We start from the raw sequence: 18,674 nt of genomic DNA, 5'->3' as shown, positions 1-18,674 counted from the left end.
AAACAACTCTGGGGAAGCGAGTTCCAGAGAAGCAGTTCGGGGAATGAAAGAATTATGATAGGCAGAAGTTCTGCAATATGGCTGAGTGACATTCCAGTCATGAGCGCTACCAGATGCCCGTGTAGCACGAGGGAAGGCATGGAGAGGTGGCACCATGGACGCAACTTCGTATGAGCATTTGCCAAAAAAAATCTGTAAAATAATGCAAGGGAGGCAACATTCCTTCTTACTTGCAGAGGAGGTAGTTTATTTGTAATGGCAGGGTTGTTAATGATTCTAACAGCTTTTTTCTGAATTTTGTCTAGTTGTTTTAATGCAACCTCTCCACAACCATTCCACAAGGGTGAGCAATATTCAAACTGAGAGCACACATGACTCTTATAAATTATAGCTAACTGCTCATCAGTGAAGAAGGTACAGACTCTGTACAATCATCCAAGTTTCTTTGAGGCGGATTTAGCAAGTGATCTGACATGAGAGGTCCAGCTGAGGGCATTGTTAAGTGAGATGCCAAGAATTTCAATACTTTTGGGGATGGGAATATTAGTGGCACTGAAGGTAATGTACGAATCTAGCAATATCTGTCTATTAGTAAACTGTATATATTTAGTTTTACTAGCATTAAAAGAGACAAGGTTGTTTTGTCCCCATTCACTGATCGTAGACAGATCTTGATTTATGGAGATGGCTGTACTGAGTTGAGAGGTAGAGATAGACTTTGTAAATGGGTGTCTGAGTATGAATGAACTATGTAGTGTTGAGTCATCTGCATATGAGTGAATGGGATTGTGGGTGACAGATAAGAGATCATTAATATGAACCAGAAATAGGGTTGGCGCCAGAACTGATCCCTACGGCATGCCGGCGTTAATTGAGTGGAAATTGGAATATACATCATCTACTTTTACTCTTATTTTCCTGTCACTAAGATATGAAGAAATCAAAGGAACAAAAGACGTTAGTCCATAGCAAGGGAGTTTGGACAGCAGGGAACGGTGCCATACTCTGTCGAAAGCTTTAGAAATATCAAGGGCTACTGCATGAGTTTCTCCATGTAGATCAATTGATTGATGGATGGTATGATTTAGGAGATTGAGTATGTCAATGGTGGCAAAAACCATATTGTCTGTCACTAATTAAGTTGTTGGATTCAAGATGTTTAACAATGTGCTTATTAATTAATGTTTCAAATACCTTACCAAGAGAAGGTGTGACAGCTATTGGTCTGTAATCGGGGGGGTCAGACGAACTTCCTTTCTTCGGAATTGGGTGGATATTGACTTCTTTCCATGAATTTGGGAATAAAGAAGTACGTATGCATAGTCTGAATAATTTAGCTAGAACAGAGGCAAGTTCAGGGGAACACTTTTTCAAAAAAATTGGCAGAATTCCATCTGGGCTTGGAGCTTTGTTGGTAGGTAAATTGTCTAGGATGGATTTTAAGTATCTTGTCTGTATTTCAAGTGGGGCAATTTCGGGAGAGTCAAGTTCTAGTACTGGAAGATTCTGGCTGGTATCGTCTATGGTAGAGTTTCTGGCAAAGGTACTAGCAAAGATATCTGCTTTCCCACGCGGGTCATTTGTAATGTTGCCATCTGAAGATTTTAGTGGGGGAATGGAAGATGACTTGGTAAAGTTATTATTGAAAGAATTAAGAGTTGACCAAAATATCCTGTTGTCATTAGGGTTGTTAAGTAGTTCTGATGCTTGCTTTTGAAGAAAGTTTGATTTGGATAGATTTAATGCAGCTTTTGCATGATTTCTAGCAATTTTAAATTGAGAGAGTGATTCAGATGTTTTTGATTTTAAGTAAGAGCTATATGCTAATGACTTTTGGGCTGTTGCTCTGGCACAGTTACCATCAAACCATTTTGGAGGGTTCGATCCTTTACAGAACTGTTGACTTGGTATGAATAAATCCATACCAGCTATTATTAAGTCGCAAATGTGGGACTGGGTAGAATTGGGATCACTACAGAAGAAAGACTGCCATGGAATGTCAGCAAGATAATTTCTAAATCCATCCCAGTTTGGCCTATCAAAGTGCCATCAGGTCACCTGGACAGTTTCAGAACAGGGAGGTGTGGGAGGGTTAACTAATGAGGCTTTGATGAGATTGTGGTCAGAGGATCCAAGTGGTGACAGTACCTCTATCCTGTACTGATCTGGATTATTTGTCAAGAATAGATCCAAGAGATGGGCATTATGGCCAGGATTATCAGGTATTCTGGTTGATTGCTTTACCAACTGGGTGAGATTAAACGATTCCGCAAACAGCTCGCATTCTAGACCAGAGTCGTCAGTCCTGGCAGAATGCAATAACCATTCAACATTATGTATGCTAAAATCACCCAAAATGGTAATTTCGGTGCTAAAGGCAAGGTTAACGTTACTCAACTGTGTGGATATGGAATCAAATACACTGGGTTCCGAAAAAGCATTGGGGGAACGATAAATTACACAAATATATTTGGTAATGCTTTGACAGTTTAGGTTATATAATGAGTAATCAAAACTGGATGAAGTTAAGTTTAAAACAGTGTCAACTGCATATTGGGATTTGATATAAGAACAGGTGGCGCCCTTGTTACGGAAGTTTGTAAGAAGATGGTAACCGGGAAAACAAAATGGAGATATATCGGTAGAGGGTGAGATTTGTGGTTCTGTGAGGAAAAGGGCCAAAGGGGATATGGACTGAAGGAAAAAATGAACTGAGTTTAAATTTGTGGTAAGGCCGTGGATGTTGGTGAAGAATAAGGCTGCACAGTCACTTCTTCGCTGACGAGCATTCCCGGAAATAGCAATAGTTGGTACCGGCACAATTGCTTGATGGTGACCGGGAGGACCCTATGCCACCAGCCCTATCCTGCCGGTGGTGGCAATCCGAGGTACCACCTCATTTGATAGTAAGATGGCAGCGGCCATTACTAAAGACAGTGAATATAAGGTGTGATATGTTATGCACATGTTGTGTGGTGTAGACAGTTGAAGGTAGAGGTATTATGAGAGCCTGCTGGCCTACTCTCTGTGTAAATGATTGCACTGAATATGTTCAGCAAAGGGAGATGGTCAGGATCAAGTCCTGAGGGCTGGTGAAACGGGAGCTCCAGCTCTCCCCATCACCAGCTTGCCATCAACCTCCGGAGTACTGCCCTGTTCGACTGGTGCTACAGTTTACTCCTCACATATTAAACCACATGCCTCACATGGTAATCACGAGTTGATAAGTGCCATTGTGCAGTATAGATAGGTATTGGGCATTTACTGTCGATGGTGTTCTGTTGGTCGATGTATGTTGCCTTTTGTATTTATGTAAATACATTGCATCTCTTTGTATATGTTTTCTTAATTAGGGCCGAAAGTTGACGCTTATGGAATAGTTCATGACTCATCTTGTTCTCTTTGATATATTGATGTCCCCTACATTAATGCATGCCCTTCGCTTGGCAGTCAGTAAGTGGTGAGTCCAGATGTGTAATGTGGAGACATTACACATTTCCAGTCGCTGGCAATCTGTGACTGAGGTTGGTATATACCTACATAAATCAGGTCACTCAGTGGAACGCATCTCCGACTGGGGCAATGTAATTTCCAAAACATAATTCCAAATAGGTTAAGTGTTCTCATCATTAATTAGGGTTTCGGAGAAAATGTTTTCCGGACCCAGAATATGTAATACGATCCAAATCGGTTCCAAAAGTTATTCGATTGTTCCCTGGGACACGTGCTATATGCCTACCATATTTGGTCCAAATCTTTCTTTGTTTCAGTAATCCTGCTGACAGACAAACAAACTAACAAACTTTGGTCCCAAAAGTTATTTAATTTTCCCGGGGAAATAGGCTATCTACCCCAGCAAATCTGGTCAAAGTCTCTTCTAGTTTTTTTTCGTAACAAACAAACTGGTGAAAACATACTCTCTGTGGTGGATAGAACAAACAAACAGGGTTGAAAACATACTGTCCTTGTCAGAGAGACAGAGAAATCTCTCTCTCTCTCTCTCTCTCTCTCTCTCTCTCTCTCTCTCTCTCTCTATATATATATATGTGTGTGTGTGTGTGTGTGTGTGTGTGTGTATATATATATATATATATATATATATATATATATATATATATATATATATATACTCGACCCTCGATTTCCTGGACTAAAAGGGGGGGAGACCAGTCCAGGAACCCCAAAAGTCCGGGTATCACAAAAGTCCGGCCCCACATACCATCCCAAGGAGTATTACCATACTTTGTCCGAATAATCCATTATTGTCTGGCAATTATTCCGATATTCTAGAGTATTCTGGAATGTAGGCTACCTATACCAACATAACTAACATACACAGTACATAAAATAATAATACTGACACAATAACAATAATAATAACTGACACAATAGCAGCAGTATTTTGCTAGCTACAACCCTAATAATGGTTGTTTAGACAGTAATTGATGATAATATGGAGGGTATGATAGAAGAAGAACAGAAAGCTGAGGAAAAAGATGAGAATGAACAAGGAATGGAACATCACTAGGTGAGCCAACCGCCCATCAGTTGGCCGAGATACAATCACACAATCATGGAATGTGATCTCGATCTTGGACTGAATTGGCAATTTCAATTGGAAAATATTTATCACCATACAGGTTTGCACACCTAATTATTTGAAATATACTTAAAAATTTGTGGTTAATTTAATTGTTAATAGAAAATCAGGATTTAGAGCAAAAATTTCTTAGTTAGCAGAAGTGCTTTTCCTCTAGCCAAACAACTCACCTTGACAGACTTTTGTTTTGCATAAATATCGATTTACAGTGCAGATACATTTTTTTTTTTTTTTTTTTGTACTCAAAATAAATATTTATGCAAACTAGAAGTTGGTCAAGGCATGCTGACGATCTGAAGGGGAAATATCTGCTAACACTGGCCATTTTAGCTCTGAAAACTAATTTTTTAAATTACGTTATATTAAGTACAATTACTTTAGTGGATTTCAGATAATTAATTGTGTATGAGCCACTGTGGCAAAAAAAAAAAAAAAAAAAAAAAATCCAGTGAAAGGTGCCGATTCGGTATTTAGTCGCACCGAGTTGGGTGAGCTAGGTGAGTAGGAATGGCTCACTTTGGCTTTGCCCGTAAGAGAATAATTTTTTTTTACATGAATATTATTGTGTCCAAGCCTTCCTTAAATTTTACTGTGTTATGCAGAAAACTATTTATAGTGGCATTTGAGAAAGGTAAGAGGCAAATGGGATATTGCCACGAGTTAGGAACTGGTGGAGTGAAGCAGGTTGGTGGCCAAGATGTGTTCCATGTATGAAAATATCTTCTTGTGTATGTTACAAATGGCCTTTATCGAGTCAAAACCTTGGTAATATTATGCTGCATTGTGCAGCAGGCTACTTTATATGAGAGAATAATGGCCGGTCTTTTGTGAGAATCCCCGACTTGTATGGGCATTTGTCTGGTCATTGATAATATTGTCCAGCCTCAGCCCTTGTCCAGGAAATCCGAAATCCGGGAAATAGGGGTCCGCCAAATCGAGGGTCGTTTATATATATATATATATATATATATATATATATATATATATATATATATATATATATATAATATATATATATATATATATATAATATATATAATATATATATATATATATATATAATATATATATATATATATATATATATATATATATATATATATATATATAATATATATATATATATATATATATATATATATATATATATATATATATATATATATATATATATATATATATTGATAAAAATATGGCCTAATAACCAGGGGTACAGGCCCAATGGTCCATCTCATCTCATCTCATCAGCCGTTTGAGTGTCCACTGCAGGACCAGCCTATCCCAACCGAAGTGGGGACGATACAGTCAATGTATCTCTACCAAGTGGCTTAGGCTGTCTTGTAGAGATTGTATGTAGGGTAAGAAGTGCTTGTAAGTGTATTGTAGTGTTGGAGTGGCTTTGGATGTGTGTGTAGTCTGTGAACCAAGTGTAATCGGCCCATGCAAGCTGACTGGGTGCAAGCATACTTTACAGTATGCAACACTGGTTCAACTACAGCACCCCTGATGTCCGCCAATGCAGTACGTGGCCAGATGAACGCTCCCAAAGTTTATTATCCTGGTGGGGCACGAACTCTCGTTCTTCAGTGTACGAAAACGCACTGTTTACCAACGTACCACAGAGGCTCCTTACCTACTTATAAAAAATACAAGCCAATAGGTGAAGGCAGCCAGCTCTATGCTGGCCGTTGCAGTTCAGCCTGTACACGCAAAGGAGGACCCTTACCTGGTGAGAGTCTAAAAATATGACTGCCTCTCCTTGGAAACAAACTAAACCACTCAGACAGCATAAACAACTCAATATTTGCATGGACATAACAAACATCAAAAACTGAAAAAAAATAATTGTTTATGAAACTTTCCATATTGTGTACTGATTTTGTGGGTTTAGGGAATAAAATTGCACTGACAGGTTAGGGAGCTGATTGATGTGGTTTAGGGAGCTAAAAATTGTACTGACAGGTTCTCCAGACGTTTCTCTTCAATTATTTAAAAAACAATCGATTTTCGAATTTCAGAAAATTGTGCTGGGGATGGCGACTTGGTCCTGACAATTTCTGGACCCACAGCCACGAAGAGGCTAAGCAGGCAGTTGCTAGGTAACGAGTAGTAGCCTAGCAACCAAAACCTTGCAGACACAACTAGGTCTTTGACTGGTCCTTGTGGCCACGTTTGGTTGGAATAATTTATTTCTGAAGGGCTGAAGTGCTTGCCACAATTAAACAAAACTGCTAGGGATGCTGAGCCAATCTTCCCAGGGTTGCCACTCGAGAAGTAGAGGAGAGAGGGGAAAAAAATGAATGGAACACTTTCGATAGGCAATGACTCAAGATTATGCATAAAGAAGTCAGAACTTTCTACACCATTAGTAATGTTTCTACAGCTCGAAACGTGAGAAGTATGAAACGCGGTTTTTCGGCCGTTGCTAGGCAACGAATAGTTGCCTAGCAACCAAAACCTTCCGGACACAAATAGGTCATTGGCTGGTCATTGTTTCCAAGTTTGATTGGAATTGGTAAATTCTGAAAGGTAGAATTGCCTGCCACAGTTACACTAGAAACAAAGAAAGAATGCAAGAAAAAACACAGCTGACAATATGGGCAGCATGGAGCTGGCCAAAAGTTATGGACAGACAAGTGTGTATGTCATTCGAGCAGGACAGGCCAAAGACTCAGGTTCCCTCTTCACTTAGCAGTATGGTGTCATTGTGTATCTTGTGTTATAATTATTTTTAAAAAAGAGTATCTTAAAATATTATCTTGCATCTCATATAGTACCTTAAGATTTTTTGAAGCATTCTATACCATGACCCCTAACCAATCTTTAACCACCACCCGCTGGGGGTTTTCTGACGTCGCCCATTCCTCTCTACAGGAGATTTCCGTGATATTGGAAAAAAAAAAAATGCCCTTTTTTTAAACCTTAATATCTGCTAAACTATAATAGCTAGAGAAAAAAAGAAGATACATAAGACTCACCAATTCTTCCTTTTTCAAATGAAAGTATCCTCACGTCTCCAGGTGTCCCCATTGATGAATGAGGATAAGTTAAAGATGACTAGTTTTCCGTGTTTTGGCGGGCTAATCCGGGTGTGCGCCACTGCCAGTGACCTTGGCTGGCTAGCGTTGGCCACACTGACCGGAATGGTGATTGTAGCACTGCCCGGCCCCTTGGAAATTTCTACTCAATCTTCGGATTTTCCTTACGCACTGTCGTAAGGATGAGTCATTGCCCTGTTCATGTGGCTCCCCATAGGTTTTTCCACCCATTCCATAGTGCCACTATGCCTCGTAGGTGTGTGGGAAAAGAATAGCTCTTTGATTTTCTGTACTCGCTTCTTGTGTCAGTTATAATAGTTTCCCTCTACTATGGCACTTACATTTGCACTTGACATCACTATTACGGGTAATTGCACTTTGAGAAGTAAATGCCCTGGCTGTGTCATGCAGTATGCTTGAGTATGAGGTAATTGCTTGTACAGAAATTGTGACTGATTTGTGCTAATCAGAGGCATCGTGAAGATATTACTAATGTTATACACAACTTACATTTTTTGTACTTCACATCGCAAATACATTTATGCTCACATATTCACCATAAATTTTCAGAGTAACAAGAGAAATAATTTAGTTACAGCCAATCAGATAATTTTCTTTCTTTCCTATCCACTTTTGGCTTTCATTCTTTGTACCAGAGAGGGTTACTCAAGGTATTTCCAATCATTGGTTCACAAATATCCCAATGCACTTGTAAAAATTATTATAAAACACTTGTTTCATAACACTTACTAGATATAACTTATGATATCTTTCATTTCACTTCTGTATAAAAAAAAAACACACACCTGTGAATATCTGTTTACTATTAATAATTTCCCACACACCTGCTCAGTCACTGAGCCCATTCCCTGGCAGTAAGGGCAGAACTTTTGCCTGGGTTGATGAGGCAATAGACCTCTCGCATGGGGGGATAGAATCAGATGAGGGGGATGAGGAAGACTGCACTCTACACTCTACCAGTGCCGTGTACAGACTGAGTCGTGCGTCAGTGGGGTTCCTTGGGTATCTACCTACCCTATGGTTGTCACAGAAAATGGTCGTGGGTTCAAAAGGTGGTGGGAAGATGCTTGCAGCTATATAAGTCAACCGATGTTGCTCCGTGCCCCAAATCGTGACGGTGTAACACGTCAACCGCTGCATAAGGGTTAAAGAACACTGCCTCTGCAGTACCTCGTTATGATACCTAACACTGATTTAGTTTCCCTGCACCCCCTTTTTTAAAGGCATTTTTTTCCTGATTTTTTCCTGCACACTATTACATTATTCCATTCAGATCACTGCTGATGACATTTTAAATGTTGAAATGTCTGAAATAAAGATGCTGTTCGTATCTACGCTCGCTGTCCTCTTCCTACTCAAGTTGAGGTTTCCTACGAACACTCCACTACGTGAAGAAAAGACGTCGTTAAACAAATATATTGTAATGAGTTTACTAATGTATGCAAACAAAGCTTGAACTTAGCATAGAGATCCAAATCAAGAAAGAGAGGAGTGGAAACGGCTTGTCGTAGATAACTGTGTTGAGGAACAATGAAAGAAGGCTAACACAATAAAAAGTTCTGGAGGGGTGTGGTGTTTAGGCAGATGCACTGCAATGAATTACGAGAAGCATCCGACATGATTTGATTATGTGAAGTGAATGGAGAGTGAGAGATTGGCTAGAAGTGTACATGTGAATTGAAGGCAGAAAGTAGCAAGTGGAACGCGGGGTAGGGATGGGGTGGAGAGGTAAATTACTGAATGTTTTGTGCAATGGAGTGACAGAAAACTGATGGCGAAGGAGAGGGTGATGTGGATGCAATTTGTTCGTAGCCATCAACTCTGGAATTAAGACGTCTGGCTATGGATAAGTATACAGACAACCACTCATGCTGGATTTTTCAAAGATCAGTTCAGGAATGATGTCGCATACTGATGACATGGAAGCGTAATGAGGGTAATTTACTGGATAAAATTTAGTATAATACATAAATTAGCAGAGTCAATCAATATACGAGTACAGGGCCTTTCTTGCACTTACGTAAAATTCATTCCTTGGGCTAAGTATTCCACAACGTTGTTCACACCTCCCTTGAACTCCAGCCGTCTACCGTCTGGAGCCACAGAATCGTTCACCCAAAATATCTTGTTATTAGGGAGACTCTCGATGGCAACTACTAGGCTGGGTGCTACCATGAACCTGTGTATTGCAAAAATTATTAACAGCAGTACATTAATAGGAGTTATGTAATCTCTCTCTCTCTCTCTCTCTCTCTCTCTCTCTCTCTCTCTCTCACACACACACACACACACACACACACACACATACAGAGAGAGAGAGAGAGAGAGAGAGAGGCTGATGGTAATGTCACAGATCTAATTTTATCCTTGTCTCAGTAACTATTCCTCAAGCTCTATGAACGGATCGAGAAAGCAAATACATAATGATTACTGGCTTTACATTCCCAAAGTCGTGAAATAAAGTGGCGGACAATGAAATCACTATATTAATTTTGATCCCCTCCCAGAATTTTGACACAGTTAAAAGGAAAGCTCTTTATGCATTTAAAACGAGACCCACAGTGGTTACAATATCTTATCTCAGAAAGTAAGATATCTCAAGCTTTGTGTGTACTGCAGACATTGTAGAAATTTATTGATCTCGAAACCTGCATTACCCAGTATATACATTTTGTTTAAACCACTTGAATCATTTTTGACAGTCCTTCCTGGCATCTGTTCTCAAGAAATTGTAAACAAAAAAAAAAAGTCATTAAAAGACATCAGGTACCATACGAAAACTTCTAAAATGTGTTGAATTTTAGTCAACAAATCAGTGCTTATATCATTCACTTTGAGAAAAGAATTTATCTTTTCCCTCCCTCAGACTGATCATATGCGTTTTTACTTGTCCTTACTTTTTCTGTAACTCCCCAACAACTCCCCTTCCCTCCTGTTTTTATTCATATCCCAAAACTTATAACAACTGTTTCCCTCTCAACGAAGTATTTACCTCCACTAATGCAATATTATATCTTTTCATGCATGCTTACTTTGAAAATTTGTCTGGGAAGAGAGGAACGTGAGAGAGGAGAGTGATCCCTTCTTGTTTGGTCCAGGTTGCCACTCGCAGAAGTTTTGACCCTGGAGGAGAGTAAGGCAGATGCACCAGCATGCTAACCCTGTGACAGAGATAAAACAGAGAACAATTATTTATTCTCTTAACTAAATAGCGGCCAACAAAATCTGATACATGGTGACTACTACCTCTACTACTATTATTACTACTACTACTACTACTACTACTGCTACTACTACTACTACTACTACTACAACTACTTTTTTTTCTAATCACCTCCATGCATTGGGGAATTACAATGTGAAGATCAAAACCAACCTTCCTAATACAGTTCACCATTTGGAGCTGCAATGTGAAGGCCAACACCAATCCTCATTTTACAATGTGCTGGCCCCATGCACGCCAACGGCTGCGGTTGTGAACCATCCACTATTACTTTTTCTTACTTTATTTTTATTTATTAATATTACAGTGGAGTTCCTGGTAATACTACTGCTGCTACTGCTACTACTACTACTATTACTACTACTTTTTTGTGCAAGGAAGAAGACACCAAAGGCCAGGAGCCTGTAAGTTTGTTCCCCTAAGAAAAACAAAATCAAGACAAGTGGTGCTGGGCACAATAAACTTCACCCAACAGCAATCATTTTATTGTTGTTAAATACTGACACGTTTCTGCTATTTAGTGTCAGTGCACAATTAAAGTCTAAGGTAGTGACACAAATGTTTTCAAGTTATGGTCTGTAAATCAATGATCTTGCGTTTGACCTTTCAAGGTCACTCAATGTCAAAGGTCATGCTGCTAAATGAAAGCCCATGTGAGACTTTTATATCTTGATAATAGTAAATATCTCATCTTCAACGAGTTTCGAGCTATACAGTAGCCCCCTGAATATCTGTGACCTTGAGTTTGACCTTTCAGGGTCACTAACTGTCAAAGATCAAGGTACCAATTAATAATTCATATGGAATTTTCTATGTGTTAATGACAGTAAATATCTATCTCCAATGAGTTTCGAGTTATAGCCCCCTGAATACTGTATCTGTGACCTTGAGATTGATCTTTCAAGGTCATTCAGAGTCAAAGGTCTTGGTGCGAAATGAAAGCCCATATTACGAGTTCCTGTATGTTCATAGTAAATATCTATATATTCAATCGTTTTCAAGTTATAGCCCTCTGAATATCCGTGACCTTCAATTTGAACTTTCTAGGCCACTCGATTGCCTCCAAAACTTAATCACCTTTTGGGACCGGTGCCCACATATCTTGAAAGTTTCTTGTAATTTCATCCAGCCGTTTTTCCGTAATGGTGCTAACAAACAAACAAACAAACAAACAAATGACCAAAGACAATACCTCGCCGTACTTCATCCGGGCGAGATAATATTTGGGAGCCAAATTCAAGATCTGTTCATTTCGAAATACCTGGACACACTGCACTTGAAATACTGGAGGTCATAGGCAGTAGGGAACACAGAGTAAGATATTTCGGGAGTTGACTTGTTGAACAGATGAAGGACCGGGAGCAACGGTCATCTCTTGCATTAGAGATTTCGACAGAAAAAGGAGAGAATACGTTACTACTGCTACTTCTACTACTACTACAACTAAAAATAATAATAATAATAATTATTATTATTTTCATTATAATAATATTTCTACAGTAGTTAGTAACAGTCATAATAATAATCTATCTATCTATTGCCAGACGCCTTAATCCCTTATACGGGGTGACCACAAACAAATCGTCTCCACGCCACCCTGTCCCCTACTATTTCACTGCCCGGCTCACAATTCACACACCCCTCTCTCATATACCTCTCCACTCCATCCCTCCATCTCATCCTTGGCCTTCCCCTCCCTCTCTCCCCCTCCACCTCACTCACCGGACCCAGGTTCAAATCCCCGCTGGGGTAGGGAACAGTTTAAGGATTTGAATTTCATAAAAGCAGAATTTACCGATAAACCGGAAGACCCGCCGACATGTCATAAAAATACCCCCGTTAATACCAATACACCAGTCCTATATGAGACAGCCCTAGCATGTATTCAATATGGACGGTGGGTGTTAACGTCGAAGTGGTGACATGTACAGGTGCATGGTATGTAGGAGGACTACTGGGCCTTGAGTGCAGGCTGTGAAGCCTATGCCCAGAGTCGGACACACACAAAAAAAATACACTTCTCGTCAGTCTCTCACTCTTCATCTGCTCCACATGGTCAAACCACCTCAGTGTGTTTCTCCTAATGCTTCCTATCACATCCACATCCACACCACAACGATCCTTCACATCCTCATTCACTAGTCAATCTGTCTCTTCTCTCAAATAACTCATTTCCACTGCTCTCACTCTTGACTTACGTCCCTCCAACAATGTCCAAGCTTCACTTCCATACGTCAGAGTTGGTATCACAATACTGTCATGTAATAACTTTTTCACTTCCATGTTCACTTCTCTGTCTCTTATCACTGCCTTCAAGGAACCGGCAACTTTCTTCCTTGTTGTACCCTTTCAAGCACTTCATCCTTCAAACTTCCATCCTTACTCATCACACTACTGAAGCAGTAAAACGTACTCACATTTTCCATTTCCTCATCATCTGACCTCACCATACATTCACTGACTTCACTTCTCTCGAAGACCATAACTTTACCCTTTCTTACATTCACCTTTAACCCTTTAACCGTGGGTGTCATCCCAGAATGACATTGCAAAAACTGGACCAAACTGCGGGTGTCATTCTCGAATGTTTGTGAATATTTTGAATACAGCACGTTTTTTCCATGCGCCAATTGTTTCAAGGGAGAGTAGCTATTAAGTTCTTTCACTCCAGCCAACCCCCACCTCCCTCCTCCCACCTCCCACCCCCCAGGCCCCCCACCCCACCCCTGACCAAACACGCATAAGTATCTGTCCAGCTGTGTGAGTGACAACACCGCTGATGTGGCAGTGAAGTGCGGGCAATTACAGTTCCTTTTACCTGCCTCAGTGAACACAGAGTGGGTGTTTATCGTGTGTGCAGTGTTCATATATGTTTATAGTATTATTATCAGAATGAGGTTGGCATTTGGTAATGGTGTGTGAGCGAAAAATAGTGATTACAACACCACTGATATGGCAGTGAAGTGCGGGCAATTACAGTGCCTTTTACCTGCCTCAGTGAACACAGAGTGGGTGTTTATCGTATGTGCAGTGTTCATATATGTTTATAGTATTATTATCAGAATGAGGTTGGCATTTGGTAATGGTGTGTGAGCGAAAAATAGTGATTACAACACTGCTGATGTGGCAGTGAAGTGCGGGCAATTACAGTGCCTTTTACCTGCCTCAGTGAACACAGAGTGGGTGTTTATTGTATGTGCAGTGTTCATATATGTTTACAGTATTATTATCAGAATGAGGTTGGCATTTGGTAATGGTGTGTGAGCGAAAAATAGTGATTTTAGATCGCTCACTTCTAATGGCACTCCTCATCCAGTGATAGTCAACGAAATCATGAAACCTACATCATTGCAAAGCCGAAGGTTAGTTCTTTCTAATGGTACCTATTTTTCGCTCTAGATTTATTCTGTGCAGAATTATAAAGGTTTAAAGTTTGTTTACATTTTGGCTGGAACCCCTGCGGGAGAGGCCAGTCGGGGCAAAACAATGCCCGCGGTTAAAGGGTTAAATTCCGTTTCTTACACACTCTCCCAAACTTATCCACCAAGCCTTGCAGCTCCCCTTCGTCTTCTCTTAACAACATACTATCATCAGCAAACAACAGTACAGGGAGTTTGCAGCCATTGCCCTCTCTCATTAGGGTCACTCCAACATCCACTGCCCTGCCTTGTATCTCTTTTATAACCCCATCCATATACAGATTGAACAGCCATGGAGACATGACATCCCTGTTTCAACCCAACCTTCAAATAGGAAAACTCACTCAGTTCACTATCCACACGCACTGCAGCCATAGCATCATCATACATACTCTTCACAGCATTCAACAACTTCCCATCTACTCCATAATTATATTCTTAATACTTTCCACAATCCTTGTCTAACCACCCTATGAAGATCGCATACAACTTCTTTCCCTTCTCTAGACACTCTTCCACTAAAGATCTAGGAATGAATATCTGATCAATACAACCTCTTACCTTCCTAAAGCCTCCCTGATCTTCTCCAACTAATGCCTCTGTTATTTCCCCAACTCTATCAATAAGTATTCTACCGTATACTTTGCCTATTACTCTAAGAAGACAAATGCCCCTATGATTACCACACACATCTTTTTCCCTTTCCCTTTGTGGAAGGGAATAATTATATCTGCCTTCCAATCCTCTGGGACTTTACCTTCCTCCCAGGCCAATCTGCACATCTTGCACATCCATTCTACTATTATCTCTCCTCCATGCTTCAGCTTTTCACCACACACTTTCTGAGGCTTTCCCCATTTTGGCTTTCTTCATTGCTTCCACAACTTCCATCCTACCGATTTCTTCCTGTCTTCTCACCTCCCTCCGTCTTCCAGCCATTCCCCAGCCACTTATACACGCATTACTTTCATTCTCTATGTTCAACATTTCATTAAAGTGTTCTCTCCATCTGCTCACTTATTCTCCCTTCTCAACTAGTAAAATACCATTTTTATCTTTCACTCCCCTACTAACTTCATTGCCACCCTGTCTGACTCTCTTCACCTCTTTCCAGAACATTTTCTTACATTCCCTCCACTTGATACTCAAATTCCTTCCAAATTCCTCATCCACTCTCTTCTTTCTCTTACTAATCTTTTCACTTCTCTCTTCCTTTCTACATATAACTCTCTTTTCCGTCTCTCAAATTCTTCCACGCCCCTATTTCTCATCCATTCATTATATGTTTTCTCCTTTTGTCACAGCCTGTCCCACCTCTTCATTCCACTATGCTGTTCCTTGCACTCCCTTTCGTCTTCTCTTCACCCCACACACCACATCACATGTTGCACATACAGTAATCCCTCTACTTTCCAGATGTCCACTTTCCGGACATCCCCACTTACCGGACATAATCGTCCCGGGATCCAATATTCCCAAAATGGTCCGAAAAACGCAAAACATTCGAAAAAATCCGACTTTTTCCCGCACATAATTTGAACTTGGCACGCGTGGTGCGGGACAGCTTTGTTGTGGTGCGTCATTCCTCCGACGTCTGCTAGAGCGCCCCTGCATCCTCCCCACTTTCCACGTATCTCTTGTCGTGAGTGAACGCTCGTCGTTATGGCTGCCCATGTGCTTGCTTTTGTGGTGGTGCCTTACCTGCTGCAGGCACTCCTGCTGCTCTCGTGCCTCTCCTTCGTGTGTGTGATGATGGACCCGCCGCCTGAGAAGAGGAAGAGAGTGGTTTTGACCCTGGAGAAGAAGAGGGAGATATTGGAGAAAGTAGATGCGGGATGGTCTTCGTCACGCATCCTCCCTGAGTTCAACCTGGCCTGATCTACTTTGTTTGATATTAAGAGATCCCGAGACAAACTCATGCAGTACACGGCTGACTTCTCGTCGAAAAGCAAACACACTGTGGAGAGGATGATGATTTTTACCCTCAAGTTTGCTGAAGTAGTCCGCTCCACACTGATTTGGTATCGACAGCAATGTGTTGCTGGTGTAATGGTACGTGGTACGGAGTTGAAGGCTGCTGCTGAGAAGTTTGCAAGGCTTCACGACGCCCTAGACTTCATGGCATCCAAGGGTTGGCTCTTCATGTTCAAGTTATGACATGGCCTTACCAACCGTAAGTCTCCTGGTGAAGCTTTGGACACTAATGAGGATGAAGTAGAGGAGATTCGCCAGAAGGTGAAGGGCTTGATCAACAGGGAGGGCCTCACTCTCGGTCAAGTCTACAACGCTGATGAAACTGGTTTATTCTATTGCTCTTTGCCTACGAACATTCTAGCTGAGGAGACGGAGAAGCATGTACCTGGCTGCAAGCTCTCCAAGCAACGGATATCTGCTTTGTGTTGTGCCAGTGCTAATGGCATGCATCAGCTTAAGCCCGTAATTGTTGGCCGTGCAAAGCAGCCTCGGTGTCTTCGTGGGGTGATGGATGTCCTTCCTGTCGTCTGGTACCTTTCCTTGAAGGCATGGTTCACAGCCCACATCTTCAAAGACTGGTTCCACCGCCATTTCGTCAAGGAGGTCATACATTACCAGACAGAGAAACTGGAAATCCCACACGACCAGGTAAAGGCCCTCCTTCTCCTCGACAATGCACCTGCCCACCCGTGTGACAAGGACTTGGTTGCTGAGAATGGCCGCATTAGGTGCATGTTTCTGCCACCTAATACTACTGCTCTCATCCAACCAATGGACCAAGGAGTGATTGTGGCAGTGAAGCGGCTATACCGACGGAAGTTCCTGGACGAGGTGATTTTTTTTTTTTTTTAATGCGAGGAAGAAGGAACCAAAGGCCATGAGCCCGCAGTAACAGTTCCCTCCAAGAGAAAAACAAAATACAATAGAGAGCCAAATTCAAGATCCGATCATTTTGAGATGCCTGGACACACTACGTTTGAAAGACTGGAGATCATAGGCAGAAGGAAATACAGACAGAGGGAGACAGTTCCAGAGCTGACCTGTTGCATAAATGAAAGACTGGGAGTAACGGTTAACTCTTGCATTAGAGAGTTGGACAGAAAAGGGATGAGAGTTTGCTGCCAGACGGGTGCTACGCGCCCGTCGTAGAGGTGGAGAAATGCAAGCAGACAGTTCAGAGGAGCAGTGACCATTAAAGTAGCGATAGAAAAGAGATAAAGATGCAACAGTGCGGCGAAGAGACAGAGGTTGAAGGGAGTCAGTAAGAGGAGGAGAGTTAATGAGACGAAAAGCCTTTGACTCCACCCTATTGAGAAGAGCTGTATGTGAGGAGCCTCCCCACACATGAGAGTTGTACTCCACACAGGGGCGGATAAAACCCCTGTATAGAGTCAACAATTGTGCAGGGGTAAAGAAAGAGCGGAGTCGGCTTAGCACACCCAATCTCTTGGAAGCAGATTTTGCAAGAGATGTAATATGATCTTTCCAAAATAAGTCCCGAGTAAATGAAACCCCAAGCATGTTCAAGGATGATGCAGGATTAAGCTGAATATTATTAAACATTAGTGGGTATACCTGTGGAAGATTTTGTCGGGTTGATAGGTGTAAGAACTGAGTCTTAGATGCATTAAAGACAACCATATTATTTTTACCCCAGTCAGAGATATGAGCCAAGTCAGACATTAGGCGTGCCATAGCCTCATCCCTTGTTTCTTGAAGTAACTGTTGAGATGGGCGTTGCGGGAACCGAATGGAAAGGTGAAGGGTGGAGTCATCAGCATATGAGTGGATAGGGTTAGATGTACAGCTTAGAAGATCATTGATGAATAAAAGGAAGAGAGTTGGTGATAGGACAGAGCCCTGAGGAACACCACTGTTGATAGATCTAGGAGAAGAACGATGGCTGTCTACGACAGCAGCTATAGAACGACCAGAAAGGAAGCTAGCGATGAAGGCACAGATAGAAGGATAGAAACCGTAGGATGGCAGTTGGGAAATTAAAGATTTATGCCAGACTCGATCGAAAGCCTTTGATATGTCAAGTGCAATGGCAAAGCTTTCGCCAAAGTCCCGAAAGGAGGATGACCAGGAGTCTGAAAGGTAGGTGAGAAGATCGCCAGTGGAGCGTCCCTGACGGAACCCATACTGACGATCGGAAAGAAGGTTGTGATAGGAAAGATGCCTTAAAATTTTTCTATTAAGAATTGACTCGAAAACTTTTGAAATACAGGACGTTAAAGCAATTGGACGATAGTTGGAGGGTTGGGAGTGGTCACCCTTCTTTGGGACTGGCTGAATGAGAGCAAACTTCCAGCAAGAAGGAAAGGTACAAGTTGACAGACAAAGGTGAAATAGTTTGCCTAGGCAGGGTGTAAGCACAGAAGCACAGTTTTTGAGAA

This window comes from Coenobita brevimanus, chromosome 40 (assembly GCF_032717465.1).
Source record: "Coenobita brevimanus isolate Jiangsu-jjx chromosome 40, ASM3271746v2, whole genome shotgun sequence".
Lineage (NCBI taxonomy): Eukaryota > Metazoa > Arthropoda > Malacostraca > Decapoda > Coenobitidae > Coenobita > Coenobita brevimanus.
Note: the sequence above shows the minus strand (reverse complement) of the source record.